The sequence below is a fragment of the Saccostrea cucullata genome, unplaced genomic scaffold (genome assembly GCF_032062105.1).
Source record: "Saccostrea cucullata isolate Sc308-1 unplaced genomic scaffold, CSIRO_AGI_Scuc_v1 ctg5374, whole genome shotgun sequence".
Lineage (NCBI taxonomy): Eukaryota > Metazoa > Mollusca > Bivalvia > Ostreida > Ostreidae > Saccostrea > Saccostrea cuccullata.
Genome location: NW_026929670.1, coordinates 4,920 through 21,132, shown reverse-complemented (window position 1 = coordinate 21,132; position 16,213 = coordinate 4,920).

Sequence of the window (16,213 nt, the reverse complement as noted above, 5' to 3'; positions counted from 1 at the left end):
ATCAATCATAACATTTTCTTTGCAATAAAATTATCACACTGAATGTAAATATATTCTTTAGACTAAACATTGTATCCTAGGTAAACATATTTAATTCAGTCTCTTATCCATGTTTCACAGAATCTTTATACTTTGTGTCTCTTGAATTTGGCAGTACATAGCAAGGTGCCTTTCAAGTACTTGAACGGCACCTTCCTATGTACTGTCTAACTCTGGTCGGCTCTCTAAGAGAAGTTCAAACTTTCTCTGTTGAAAAGAGGATACAATGAAAATGAGACAAATAACTCAATGAACAATGTTCTGGAAAATTACAAAGGAGACCTTTTAAATAAAAAAAAGAAAGTTTACAGTAACTCTAATATACCATTGGTCAAGGTTACAAAATATTACCAAGCCATTTGTAATATCTGAAAGAAATTACTGAAATACTGGCTAACTTTATCAAGAGAACCCGATCTCAAAAAATATTCAAAGACAAACCAATTATAGCTTATAAAAATCATAAAAATTTAGGAGATCTCCTAACAAGATCCAAACTAACATCACTTACTGGTCAATTACAATGTAATAAACCAGATAATTCACTGATATATTAACTTATAACATTCCTGCATATTTCTGCAATCAACTTTCATCCATGTTTATAAAATAAATAAACATAGCATGACCTTCGGAAATTCCATAACCGGTTCTACGATGGGGAAAAAACTTACCGGTATACAATAAATCAAAAATAGAATAAATAAACAATATTTGATTTACATATATAAGTGGATTCCTGATGATGGCGGACTTATATAACTAATTATATAACTAATTATGATTAGTTATTTATAATATTTATTTATTATTTGACCTGTTACACACTGCCAAAACACTAAATTAGTGTCGGATCTAAGTGAAAACGATGTTTGTGGCTTGATGGGAGTCACTTTTTTACAAGAATGAACGACCATCTTCTAACTTATGATTTACAGGCATACAACTTGCCTAAGTTCCTTTTTAAACTGAATGAAATATAAAAATTCAACAACCAAATTGACAACAGTCTACACTTTCAAAACCTGCATTCAAACTAACCAATGCAACCAAAGAGAAAACTGAAAACCTCCGCCCCTGTAGAGGGGGATCAAGCAGGTGCGCATTGGAAACGTATATCTGATATATACAATATGGCAGCAAAAAACTTTCTCTTCTAGGAAAAGCAGTATTAAATGTTATAAAAAGCATAATATTCGAAGTCAAATAAATGTATTAAAAGTAATGTTTGACTATTAATTTTTACGAGTATCTCCCCCATTATTGCCTTAAGAAAACGAGGTCATCTAGATGAGTTAAACATGTTGTCATAATTTAAATTGTTCACATTCCTAAGATTAATGTAGATTCCGTCTATGAGCTAAGTCGGAAAACGTCTAACAAAAATACACCAAGGATTTAAGGTGGAATCCACCTAAGATATGACACGGAAAACGGTTAAAGCTTAGACGTTTTCTAGGTCCGCCTATAGTACGGCTTGGTCCTCCTAGCACTTAACCGGAATCCGTCTCAGTCCGCCCGGACTGCGGACTGAAAACGGTTAAGCGTTTCGTAGGGGTAGTACTAGTTTCTTATTTTGCAAATTCACAAAATATTATATATTAGGAGAAGACTATATTAACATGTAAGTTACGAAACTTGTGTCCGATCCTTTTGACTGTGTCAATAAAATATTATCAATTCAATTCAGTTTTCCTATGCAGAAACATATACGATTTTCTATTCGAAAGTAATTATTTGTATCCCATATAGTGCATGTATTACTGTATCATTATCCCAAGGTTATGCAGTCTATTCCTAGCTTGTTTTTTTTAAATTCGTTATCAGTAAACTACGACAGCCTATTCGTGCCATATTGACAATGTAGAAATAAAATTTAAAATCGTATGAACGATTTATAAAATCGTTTGGACGATTTATAAAATCGTATGAACAATTTAGGAAATCATTTGAACGATTTAGGAAATAGATTGTTCAATTTGTTTAATCGTTTGTACGATTTGTTAAATTGATTGAACAATTTGTTAAATCGTTTGTACAATTTGTGAAATTGTTTGTGCAGCTTTTGAAATCGTTTGTCCAATTTCCAAAAAAAAAAAAAAAAATGAAATCAATCTTCAAATATCCTTTGATCAACTTTTCTCTGTCCTTCTTCGTGTCATTCATTATTACCCCCCGCTTGAAAAGTGGGGGATATTAATTTGGGGTTGTCCGTCCGTCTTTCTGTCTGTCTCTAACGCTTTCGTTTCCACACGATATCTCGAGAACCCTTTGAGCTTTTGCGATGAAATTTTGCATATCAACTCCCTATGAACTAGAGAAGAAACCGTTTGATTTTGAGGTCAAAAGATCAAAGTTCAAGGTCATAAATAAGTAAAATCTGTCTGTTATAGCACTTTCGTTTCCACACGATATCTCTTGAACCATTTGAGCTATTGCAATGAAATTTTACATAACAACTCCATGTGGCCTAATGAAGACCCCTATTGATATTGAGGCCAAAAGGTCAAAGTTTAAGGTCGTTAATTTAAACATTCTGTCTGTGTGTAACACTAACATTTCCGGGCGATATTTCAAGAAGAATTTGAGCTTATGCAATGTAATTTTATACCAAAACGCCTTAGGACCTCTCTCAAAGTGTCCCGCCCCGTTTGTACTTTTTAGTATATATAGTATTACATGTCGCTATTTTTAGCACAGGGGCATAAGAGAGTTATTGCGTAGTTCTTGGCGGACTTTATGTTCTTATAATATCTATTAGAACTGTTTAATAAAGGCTAGATAAATCAAACACCATGGATTGTGTAAAATTCGGACAATACCGAACATGAATATATACATGTATGTGACTTGACTTCTGCATATACACTTCCCTTCATGTTAAGCGATTCCGTGTTCTAGTGGTGTGTCTCTCGCTTCACATGTGAGAGGTCCCGGGATCGAATCTCGGGCTTTCTTGTTTTTTATTCTTTTCTTTTTTTTTTACTAAATGATAGTATTCAGCATGTGAAATGAAAAAAAATTATGAGGTTATAAAATCATCATTACAGTGTGATAAATATTCCATTTAAAAAGAATATTCTATAGACATAATAAAGAATCAGCAATCAAATCTTTATATGCATATTGACATACATGTATTTTATTTGCTTCAGTATACATTTAATAATTCCGCAAATTCAGTCGGGGGGGTAAGACTTTTTCCCTAAGCGGGGGACACGAATTCTCTGAATTAGCCTGTTTAACTTGTCGTGGATACCTTGTTTTGTCCTACTTGTGTGCAGGTTTTCTACCACGCCTCTTCTACGTTTCATAACAAGAAATAAGTACAAACGATTTTTTTTTAAATCGTAAAAACATTTGCTGAATCATTCATTCCCAAATCATTCGAAGGATTTTTAAAATCTTACAAACGATTTCTTTAATCGTACAAACGATTTTCTAAATCGTCCGAACGATTTGAAAATTTGTACAAATGATATAAAAAAATGTACAGACGATTTTTAATTTTTTTTGTACATTGTCAATATGGCACGAATACGTCATTATATGTACGTGTAATAACATCAAATAAAAATTGTTCAAACGATTTTTTTTTAATCGTACTTACGATTAAGCAAATCGTACAATCGATTTTAACAAATCGTACAAACGATTATAAGCAAATTGTTCAAACGATCTAATAAATTGTTCAAACGATCTAATAAATTGTTCAAACGATCTAACAAATCGTTCAAACGATTTAACAAGTCGTTCAAACGATTTAAAAATCGTAGAAAAGATTTTTAAAAATTGTACATTCGATTAAACAAACTGTACAATCAATTAAACAAATCGCTCAAACGATTTTTCAAATTGATATTAAAAATCGTTCAAACGATTTTTTAAATCGTACGAACGATTTTCTAAATTGTTCAAACGATTTTCTAAATCGTTCAAATGATTTATAAATTTTACAAACGATATTCCAAATCGTTCAAACAGTTTTAAAAATCGTTCAAACGATTTTATTAATCGTTCAATCGATTTTATTAATCGTTCAATCGATTTTATAAATAGTACAAACGATTTATAAAAAAATTACTTTGTCAATATGGCCTGAATACGCCGTCGTAATATGGCACGGATACGCCGTCGTACAATTAATCATTAGAGCAAATTTAACTCTTTACAACTTACAGAATTGCTATGCAATCTACATTGAATGCTCGCGTCATAGAAATGTTACTTTACCATTTCCCCGCAAACACTTTATAGCAGGGTACAAATTTCTTAAAGTTTAGCGTAAATAATATTCTGAAATATTATTTTAATAAGAAAAAGACTTTTCTTGTATTATGAGATTCAAGCAAGTATAAAATAGTTGGAATTTGGCAATAAATTGAAGATTAAATGAACTTATTAAAGTGCGTGAAAATGCGTGATTGCGGGGAAACGGTAAATGCGTGATTTTGCGTTAGAAATAGGAAATGGTATATGCGTTAAAATTCGTGACTGCGGGGAAAAGATGTTAAGAAGCCAATGCAGCACTTGGCAATGAGAAGAGAAATGGAGAGAGAGGAACTAGAATGTTTACAGTTCAGTTATCTTTAAAGTCGGAAATGAAATAACAGTTTAAATTATCTAATCTGATTAAAATCAGATTTTTGTTACGTTCCAAAATTCTGATGGTCATTTTACAACGATTAAAATTTCGGGGCATATATACAAAGATCCGATTCTAAGGAAGCAGAGGATTTCGGATTAAGTACCGGTCAAAAAATAGAAAAAAAAATAGAGAAACCTGAGGTTTGAAAACATATTATAGGTAATTTTATAGCTAGCATATTAGAGTGCATTTGAAGGTAATTGTTGGCCTTGTATATCTTATTGAAATATGATGCTCAATCAAAGTACTGAAAGTACATATAGACGGAGGCTTGGAAAGAACATGATTGTTTGTCTCTTTGGGAATTTTTTATTCATATTCTGACCCTAAAATTTGCCTAAGGGTAGTTGGCCATATCTTTCGAAAACAAGATACCAGGACATTAATACTTCATAGATGTTTTTCTTTGTGAAAAGACTTTTCATTGGATATTAACTTGACCTTTTGACCTTGACCTGCAAAATTCCATACTAATGAAAAAACTTTAACCTTGGCCATGACTTTTGAATGGTAAGGGATATATAGTGCTTTCATACTTCACATATGTAATCCTTGTAAGAAGACCCTACATTGGATACTAAAAACTTTGAACCTTTGACCTTGAAGTTTGACCTACTTTTATATAGCAAATCTTAACCATAACTTTTAAAGGTTTAGGGTTAGTGCTTTCATACTTAATATTTTTAATCCTTATGACAAGGCCTTTCATTTTATAGCAAGCCATTTGACCTTGGAGTTTGGCCTACTTTAAAAAAATTATCCTTTGTCATAACCTTTGAAGGGCTAAAGCTTCATACTTCACATATGTATTCTTTGTGGAAAGACCTTTTATTCATTGCATACCAAAAATCATGACCTTTTGACTTTTACCTTGGAGTTTTCCGTACTTATGGAGTAACTTTAACCTTAGCCTACTTTCATATTTCACTATTATATTGTATATTAACAGTAAGAATACCTTAGTTTTGGTACAAATATATTACATGTAAATTTGCATTTAAGAAAAGTTTAATTTTCGCTATATTACCACAAGGGGGGGGGGGGGGCAGTGTTTCACAAACACATCTTCTTCACTTCTTCATTTATGTTACCGTGGTCTAATGTTTAATTATGTAATGAACTGAATTCCTATTTTTCATCAAAAGGACAAACCACTCTAATTGCAATAAACTATATTAATTTCAATTCTTTAGTGACTCATGGTAAGAGCTTTCTAAAAATGTGAGAAAGCCAAAAAGTATTTATTATCTCTTAACTCTTCAGGACTAAAAGGAACTGAGATACAAGCATTCAGATATATCAATGCATAGATCTACATGCACATTCAACTTTTAATTAATAGTTCTGTTGTGTTGGGTTTAAACATAAAGAAGATGCAAATGTTTCCAACATTATGAAAAATATTTAGCAGAACAAACGCCTGTCTGGGTGCAGATCATGAAATGTACTAAGCTCTACAGGTATTTGTTTCCAGTGCGCATTAATCCTGACTTCACTGGTGATACCTTTAGAAACATTTGCATCTAGGTGAAAGTTGACTCCGCAAAATATGCCATCCCATTGTTCAAGTTTTATAAAGTGGTTACACCGCCTTGACTAGATACTCTGGATTCAACGATACTATAATATCCAGTATTATTTTACGGATAATACCCATTTTCGTTGAAAATCCTTCGCGTTTCAGAGGCGGATCCGGTCACTCTTGAAAGAGGGGTTCCAGAGTTGTACTGTCCATATAACCCCCCTCCCCCATACACACTCTCAAGCAAAGATTCACACACACGTATGGAAGATCTTAGGGTTCGGTAAATAATATCTGTTTACGTCCATTTTTTTATTGAATGTACCCCCAGTTTGAATCTAAAAAGAAAATAAAAAAAACTACTGAAGGCTTAATTAAATTTGAATGGATTTGCAGCATTTCAAAAGAGTACAAAGAATTTTCTTTTGGCGTTTGAAAAAAAATTGTGGTGGGTGCGGGTTGTGTTTAAAACAAAGAGTTGCATGTTAGTTCTTTCAAATGATATGATTAAAACGGTTCATATAAATAGAACCGTTTTAATCATATCATTTGAAGGAATAGTGAGTGGAAGAAAATTAATGTGTGAGAATCTATCTATTCAATACATAAGTTAACTTTCAAATATATGTATTTTTATTTATTCTCAGAAAATGTTTCATTCTCTCTTCCCCTCCACTTGACAAAAAATAAGTGGGCTTCCAAATCCCGGAACCCCCCCCCCCCTTGGATCCGCCAATGAACCGTTTACAAGCATTCATCCATCCTTGACACTTTTTCAATATCTCTCCAAGGTTTGGGAAAATCTAACAAATTCAACTCCTTGCATATATTTTTTGTGGGCATACTTTTAGTCACTATTGCAGATTCCATGACAACAGTGTTTTATTGCATCCTTTTTTGTACAGGTTAGCTATAATATTACTAAATTTTACGGAAGTATATTAGTGCCACGAAATATTTTTTTTAAGTTGGTAATTCCAACTTTAATCTTGGCTTTTCCAACATTAAAGTTGGTAATTCCAACTTTATTCTTGGTTTTTCCAACATTAAAGTTGGTAATTCCAATTTTAAAGTTGGAAATTCCAACTTTAATCTTGACTTTTCCAACTTTGATTTTGGAAATTCCAACTTTAATCTTGGCTTTACCAACTTTAAAGTTGGAAATTTCCCAAACTTTTTTTTGGCTTTTTCAACTTTAAAGTTGGAAATTCCAATTTTAATCTTGGCTTTTAATTTTAGGTAGAAAATTCCAACATTAATCTTCTTTCCAACATTAAAGTTGGTAATTCCAACTTTAAAGTTAAAAATTCCAATTTATTCTTGGTTTTTCCAACTTTAACTTTTAACGTTTTGGGAAGGGTTTTATTACTTTTACTTATTAATTTATCATTGCAATCTAGGGGTAGGGGTGCCCCCCCCCCAACCGCAGTACGGAATAGATATTGATACATTTAGTTATATTGTATATAATTTAGCAGAAAATGATTCATTTGATTAAATAAAATTTGATTTCATTGAGTATTTAATTGTTGTCTCATTCTTTCATACAATACATAATAAATGACTAATATCTGTAATTGGTTAAGTTGAAATCCTGTCATGTACGCAATACTGTGTATATAATTTTATATGAAGTTATTCTCAATAGTTTCGCAAGAGAACTTTAAGGAATAAAAAGATTTCTAAGTAAAAGTTGGAAGTTTTATGTATGGTCATAAGGAAGGTAAAAAAAAAAGAAAAAAGATAAAAAAAGTTAAAAATGCATTTTAATGTGTTTAAATTTATTTTCCATTATAAAAGTGCCATATTATAACTCCCCAAAATTGCCCGCCTTCTACCCCCCCCCCCCCCAATTTCCACCCCCACCCCTAGATTGCAATGATAAATTACACACAAATCTATTTCAGTGTGTTATTTCCTTTTTTTTTAAGTTTGTTACTTTAAAAAAAAAAAACTAAAAAAAAGCGGGGAAAAAACCAATATTAAAGTTAGAAAAACCATAAAAATTTTAAGTTGGAATTACCAACTTTAAAGTTGGAAAAGCCAAGATTAAATTAATTTCCAACTTTAAAGTTGCAAAAGCCAAGATTAAAGTTGGAAAAGCCAACATTAAAGTTGGAATCCCCAACTTTAAAGTTGGAAAAGCCAAGATTAAAGTTGGAATTACCAACTTTAAAGTTGGAATTACCAACTTTAAAGTTGGAAAAGCCAAGTTTAAAGTTGGAATTTCCAACTTATAAAGTTGGAATTACCAACGTTAAAGTTGGGAAAAACCCCAAAATTAAATTTGGGAATTACCAATTTAAAAGGGAAAAGCCAAGATTAAAGTTGGAATTACCATCTTTAAAGGGGAAAAGCCAAGATTAAAGTTGGAATTTCCAACTTTAAAGTTAAACCAACTTAAAAAAAAATATTGCGTGGCACTAATACGCTTCCGTAAAATTCACACCACATAGAAAGATTAACATGTTTTGGTCATGTGAATATAGAAACATGTGGGTCAGTTTGTCCCAACAAGTGATAAGGAATTCTAAAAATAGATGCAGCAGAGCTATAAACAACAAGCCGCAGTTTTCGCGAGTCAGTGAGTAAACATTTAAAATATGTCAGTTTCAGTGAAACAATGTTGCAGATTTCTTCTATCTAGGTAATGTAGGGATGTAGTGATAGGACTTAAAACTAATTAAAAATCCCCCAGGGAGGTGAAAGGTGTGAGATAATTATAGGTCCATAAAAAAAAAAAAGAATTATGTTTTGTATGTGGAAAATATTGTGACCTTGCATCAAAAACAGATGCAGAGAACTGCACTCGGTGATCTGTTTTGGTTTCCCCACAATTTAAATTCTATGTCAGCGAGAGTTTAGACTGGTATTGCCGTCTAAAATGTGTATCGGATATCAGAAAAGCCAGTTAAAAATTCATAGGAGGAATTGTAGCTTTAAATGAGATGGGTTAGTATTATCTCTTGCTGTTCAGTGGTATGTAAAATGTTATTCTGAATTTGTGTGGTAGCTTCGGTCGTGAGCATGGGCCGGAAGAGTTTCGACTGCAGAGAAGTAGTGAAAATATGCTTGATTTACATGAAATTTCTAGTTGTCCTCAGCCATTTTAGGGCACATTGTGTAAGTTGTACATGTATTATTCCTAAAAGCTTCAAATTATTCAAGGAACTACTTCAACTATTATTACATGTAGAGAAAATTTTCAAAGCAAATTTAAAAGCAGCTCAATATTAAGTCAAAGTTTTGATTGCAAAAAAAATATCCTCTGCTACCTAATCAGATTGTAACTATTGATCTGTCATTTACTATTAATTTTCACGTGGGCAATGCAATATAACTATAAAAATAGCTAGACTGAAAATAGATGTCGTTGTGTTTTTTTTTCTAGTAACCTCCTATTTTAGATCCACTGTATCTTCTTGGGCTATTCTACATGTATCAGGATTCGGAAAACAACCTCGAAAGCCACGGTATGTTAAAAATTGATACAATGGAAGTCGTTTGGAACCAATTTATTTAAGTATTTGATAGACGGACTTGAAAGTCCCTAAGTCTATAGTGATATCTTTACATTCAATGAAGTTCAACTCCATACTCCATTAATACAAGAGGTCTTACAACATTAATTTATTTAAGAGTTTGTTTGATGGTGCTACCTAGCGCTGTCTTGGCGGTAAAACATTGGAGGTGTAATAAAAGGCCGAGAAAATACGATTATTTCTAGGTCTCATTGGTCCTATGCCTGTCTGGCATACTCGGCAAATAGTTATATTTACCCACTTTTCTATATTTAAGTTTCAAGTATCCGTAATGCAATAAAAATATTAATGTACAGTGTTGCTAGCTAGCGATCGAGAGGAGATAATACATGAAAAAAGCATTGACATTACATCATTCTGACATGCTCAGCATATGTTTTGTTTATGAAGTGGCGGAAAAAATTATGATATTAATTTAATAAAATGTACTAAAGAAACTGTACCTTTTTTTAACTATCAAAGTCGACAATATAGGTTAATTTAAGATCCAGAATTCAACTTCTACTTATACCTCTTTAAATACACTTTTGTATCGTTTACAACTCAAGGGTATATATCTGCACTGTTTGCTATTATCTTCTTTGCATGCTGTGTGCACAAGTTTAACTGCAATTAGAATCGTATTACCTGTTTTTATCGCATATAAAGAGTTTTAAACTAACCCTGCATTAAACCTCATTTAGATTCTGTGATAAGAGTCATGTTGCTTTAATTATACCTTTGCAAATTATTTCTGCAATAAAAATCGGTCTTAATTCTACCATACAGTAATACCTTATCGGCCTGCTATCGAACACATGGGTTGGTTCTAGATTGGGAAGGTTCCAGCTGTAAGTGCAAAATGATTCATGTAAGTACATGTTAGTACTTTTAATTAGGAAACTGAATGATGCGAGTTCAGAGATGTAGCAAAGGAAGTGGGGGGGACAAAGAAAAAAAAAACAACCTACATGAAAAAGAAAACTGCTCTCCATAGCGTTCCTTGATAATTTGGTGCTCCATATGACCGCCAATGGTTTTTACCATGTCTATTTTATGGTGCTTGCTTTGCTCTGTATCAACATATATTTACATCCACTGAATATTTTCTCCTTTATTTCTTAAGAAAACCCATTGCTTTAATCACTGCATGAACTACAGTGGCTGTCCCATCAATGAAACATTATAAATACAATAATTAATCTTATTAATCCTGCTTTAAATGATTAAAACAGATATAAATATAAACAATAAAATGTCTTTCTTTGTTTATTATTACTGGAATTAACGGTCGCAGCTATTGCAGAAAAAATTTACATAACCCGCTTACGCGGGTTATGTATTTTTTCTGCAACAGCTGCTTCCGTTAATTCCAGTAATTTAACAAACAAAGAAAGCATTTTATTGTTTAAATATATGTACTTGTCATTAATGGTCTGGAAAATATTGTTTTACACAACTACCGGTCCACGAAATTATAAAGTATTTATGTAGGTAATTTTTTGACAAATGTTTTATAAGCTCATTATGTATCAATTTACATATACATGAATGTATGTAAACGTCTATCCATGATTTTTCAGAAAACGTTTGATATGTTTGACATATCACCTTTTGTACATGTCTTTTCTTTTAACAAAATATAACGCTAAGCTTAAATGACACAATTATTCTTTTATTAAAAAATAATTGTGGGATTCGATACCTAGCAATAAAAAGCCCTAGGCTAGTATCATTTTCCTGTGAAACTAACACGCTAACATCTGCGGTAAAATGCAACTCAGGAAAAGCTGCGGCTTTTAATATTAACTTTTAGATCTGCAAAGCAGAAAACAATCCCTACTATACTTATCATATGTTCTATAATATTGTTTGTTAATTCGTATACACCTGATTCCCATCCTGGCACAAGGTTACTAAGTATCCATAAAAGAGCTTTGCATGGAAAACTGCAGATGTCTGCTGTGATTCATGCAGTATATGGTATCATAAAGAGTATCTAGACACGAACTCATTTATTTAACAGGGGTTACATGATGCATCATGATGGGGATGCGGTCTTCGTGGTTTTCAATATCTTGCAACATGCACTTCATGTTTGAGTACAAGTATTTAAGAACATTTAAATGAATCACCATTCAATGAAAAATGTATGAAAAAACTTCATCTTTCCTCGTACAGGATTAATTAATACAGTCACCAAATTACATCAAGTTTAAAGGATCAGATGTACCTTAAAGAGTGATGGTTTTCAATTGACGATCAGCGAAAAAAAAGGCAGACTAAAAAATTCTAATCCAGATATAATCATAGGTAATGAGTCATGGCTTCACGAGATGGCTGGACGGATTTTCTTGAAAATTTCAGGGATGATAGAGAATGAAAATACGCCCAGGCGTGTTTTTCATTTTATCAAAATTCACTTCCGGTCGTCAGTTATGTCCGATTTCCGCTTTTTTCAAAATAATTTTGTCTGAGTCATATCTCAGAAACGGTAAAAGATTAAGACACCAAACTTATAGAAGTAATAGATCTTGATTAGTAGGCAAGCCCATTTGGGTTAACATCGTCAGCCGTCACTTCCGGTCGTCACAGGAAGTGATCAAAGAAATCGAAAATTTCAACTTTTCTTTTATGAAACTTTTTTTGCATCAGATAACAACATCTTATCTGTAGTTTCGAAATATATTAGTCTCACCGGAAGCAAAAACGACAACTTCCGGTTATGATAGAAAAACTGCATATTTTCAGTATTTTTTCTTTCACATAAATATTTTTTATAGATAAAGTATTTTAAATGATTTTTTGATATGTTATTCAGACTGCAAGTGTCTACAGTAACGTCAAATATCTTTGTAAAATTCACTTCCGGTCGCGTGATTTCCTGTCCTCAAAATGAGAAGTTATAATAGCTATATCTCGTAAACGGAAAGAGATTAAGACACCAAACTTATACAAGTGGTAGATCTTGATTAGGAGGCAAAACCGTTTGGGGTAAAACCGTCCGCCGTCGCTTCCGGTCGTCACAGGAAGTTATCAAAGAAATCGGAAAATTCAACTTTTCTTTATTGAAACTTTTTTTGCATTACATTATTGCATCTTATTTGTAGTTTCGAAATGTATCAGTCCCAACGGAAACAAAAATGACAACTTCCGGTTCAAGGAGAAAAACTACATAAATTGAGTATTTTTCTTCCCATAAATACTTTTAATAGAAAAAGTATTTGTAATGATTTTTGGATATGTTATGCAGACTACAAACGTCATCAGTAATGTATAAAATCTCAGTAAAATTTACTTCCGGTCGCATGATTTCCTGTCCTCAAAATCAGAAGTTATCATAGATTGATCTCGTAAACAGTAAAAGATTAAGACACCAAACTTGTATAAGTAATAGATCTTGATAAGTAGGCAAAACCATTTGGGGTAAGATTGTCTGCCGTCACTTCCGGTCGTCACAGGAAGTGATCAAAGAAATAAAAAAAATCAACTTTTCTTTTTTGAAACTTGTTTTGCATCACATTAGAGCATCTTATTTAGAGTTTCAAAATGTATCAGTCCCAACGGAAACAAGATGACAACTTCCGGTTAAGAGAGGAAAACTACATAATTTGAGTATCTTTCTTTCCCTTAAATTTTTTTAAAAGTATTTGTAATGATTTTTAGATATGTTATTCAGACTGCAAATGTCTACAGTAAAGTCTAATATCTCAATAAAATTCACTTCCGGTTGCGTGACTTCCTGTCCTCAAAATCAGAAGTCATCATAGCTAGATCTCGTAAACGGTAAGAGATTAAGACACTAATTTATTAGGGATTGTAGACCTTGATGAGTAAACAAATCCTTTGAGTTTAAGATCGTCCGTCGTCACTTCTGGTTGACACAGGAAGTGATCAAATAAATCAAAATTTAAATTTTTCTTAATGGAATCTTTCTTAGTATTACCTTATAGCATCTTACTTGTAGTTTTGAGATATGTAGTCCCACTGGAAAGAAAAACGACGACTTCCAATTATGAGAGAAAAATTGCATAAATTGAGTATCGTACTATCCCATAAATATCTTTTATAAGAAAGTATTTGAAATGATTTTGGGACATTTTATTCAGACTGCAAATGTCTAGAGTAACCTCAAATATCTTCTTTTAATATTTACTTTCTTCAGGTCACGTGATTTCTTGTCCTCAAAATGAGACCTTTGACCCTTACTCAAAAAATAATAAAGAAATATTCATTACCTTTATCTAGATTCAGCTTCAAGTGTTAATCTCAAGTTTACCTCTCTCTCTCTCTCTCTCTCTCTCTCTTGGATGACCTTGACCTTTGACTTTGATAAATGACCTTGACCTTTGACCCCATTGACCCAAAGGTCACAATCAAGCTTAAGTATGTGGAGGTATTAACAACTCTCATTTAAACAAATGCTTATGAAATACCCCCCCCCCCCCTCCCGTCCCTTAAAAAAAATCAATAGCAACATAGAAAAAACTTCTACCTCTGAAAAGACACCGCAGATCGACATAAGATGAAGGATTTGAGTAGAAGACACCTTAAAGAAAGTGTCCTAAGAGTTTTACGGTGAGTCTCTTGAGTATAATGAAATTCTACGGAATATCGCCAAAAACTGCATTTTTTTCTGTCTGAAATTTAAATTCTGATGGGCATAAAATGAATTAAAGCTTGCATTGGCTATTTCTTCATTTGTTGTTAATATCATTCGATTCTCCTGCCCTAATACGACATTTTAATACCAAGTATTCTAGCTTTCTTTGGTATGTGGAATTTATTTCAATTTTATTTAGATTTAATTTTAATTGAATGAATCTTGATTTCATTTGAAATTTGATTTTTTTTTCTAGAATAACACAATCTTATAAGAAATAGCGACTTTCAGCATCGTAAAAAGCAATACACGTTTCTTCCCTGTGTTTCCCATCTAGAAACACCTATTTGGAATTTTATTTATGCTACTTACAATGAATTTAATCCACACACATATTCCATACCTATTTCGGTCAGGATTGTTAAAATCCGAACCCGATTCTCTGTTTTCCTTTTCTATAATTACAAACGGTCTTGCTTCTCTCGCTCATGTTTCTCACATGCTCTTAAATAATTTATCGCCATTCATTTCAAACATAAAACAACTCAAATCGGATATTTTTCAAACATCTGTTTAATACATGCATAATGCACATATGATGCAGGTACACATGGGACATTTCACAACGTTTTCACTTACGCTTCCGTCTTGATGCGCAGATCAAATGCATGTTATTCATATTATTAGGTATATCATAATTTTAATCAGACCCTACCCATTACATCTTAACTCGAAAACAATCTCATTCAAGCTGATATATGCATCTAGGAGCGTGTTACAATGTTTTGAACGCGCTCTCTTTGCGTGGTCAATGAAATCGTGGTTATCCCCGAGTCGACTCGTATAATCCAGGAAGTCTGTTTAGAGTATATTTATACCAACTACGAGCCCGATCTAAAATCCTTGTAGAGAAATGAGAATTTTGCTGTTTTATTTATTTCTTTGCTTTTTTCTACTTTCTTCAGCCCAAATGATATTGAAATGCTTAAAAAGGTGGAAAAGCCGAAAATTGTTCACTGAACAATTAGTCTACTAGTTTATGATATGTCTGTCTTTTTTAAAATAGAAAAAAAACATTCTGCATACAGATTAATAGAGGAGAACGGAAGACCTTCTTTGTTGCTGTAGCAACAAGAGTTTCTAGTTTATTATTATTATTATTATTCTTTTTTTGACAAAATTTTGTGCAGGCGATTTCTCGAAAACTATTCAGCGGTTTTTCATGAAACTTTCACAAAATATGTGTCATTATATGAAGTTGTTACATCCGAAGAGAAATTTGGAAAAATCGCTCTTGGTGCCAAGTTAAGGACAATTTCCTGATTTTAAAATGCGATTTTGTCGCCCCTTTCTGTCGAAAATGGCTAAGGATATGATATGGAGACTTATTGGAGATGATAGATCATGACTTTGTGGTTTGCAGAATCACCTTTTCGTGCGTCGTCAATACTTCCGGTCGTTACGAGATGCAATAAAAAATATCGTATTTTCTAACTTTTTTGTTTTTCAATATTTTTCATTTATTTTTTTGTATGTTATTAGAATCCCTTCTTATGATGCTCACTTTATAATTTGTTTGAAAATTCATTAATACAAACTCCAGATAAAAGCATTCAAAAATTTGAAGCGGGTCCAAAATGGCGGCTGTCTCCGGTATTTCGCAATCGGGGTTTACGGAGGCAGCCGAGCGTTTGCTTGAACGAAGGTATCATAAGGATAAATGAAATGTAAAGGAATTCTTGCATTGACACCTCGTAGTTACGTCGCAATTCTGTTTCAAACTAACATATCTTCTATAATGGGTTTTGGCTGGATCTCAAAGTAAAAAAAAAAGAAGAAGAGACTAAATAATATTCTGCAAATGAAATTCGAGCCTAATA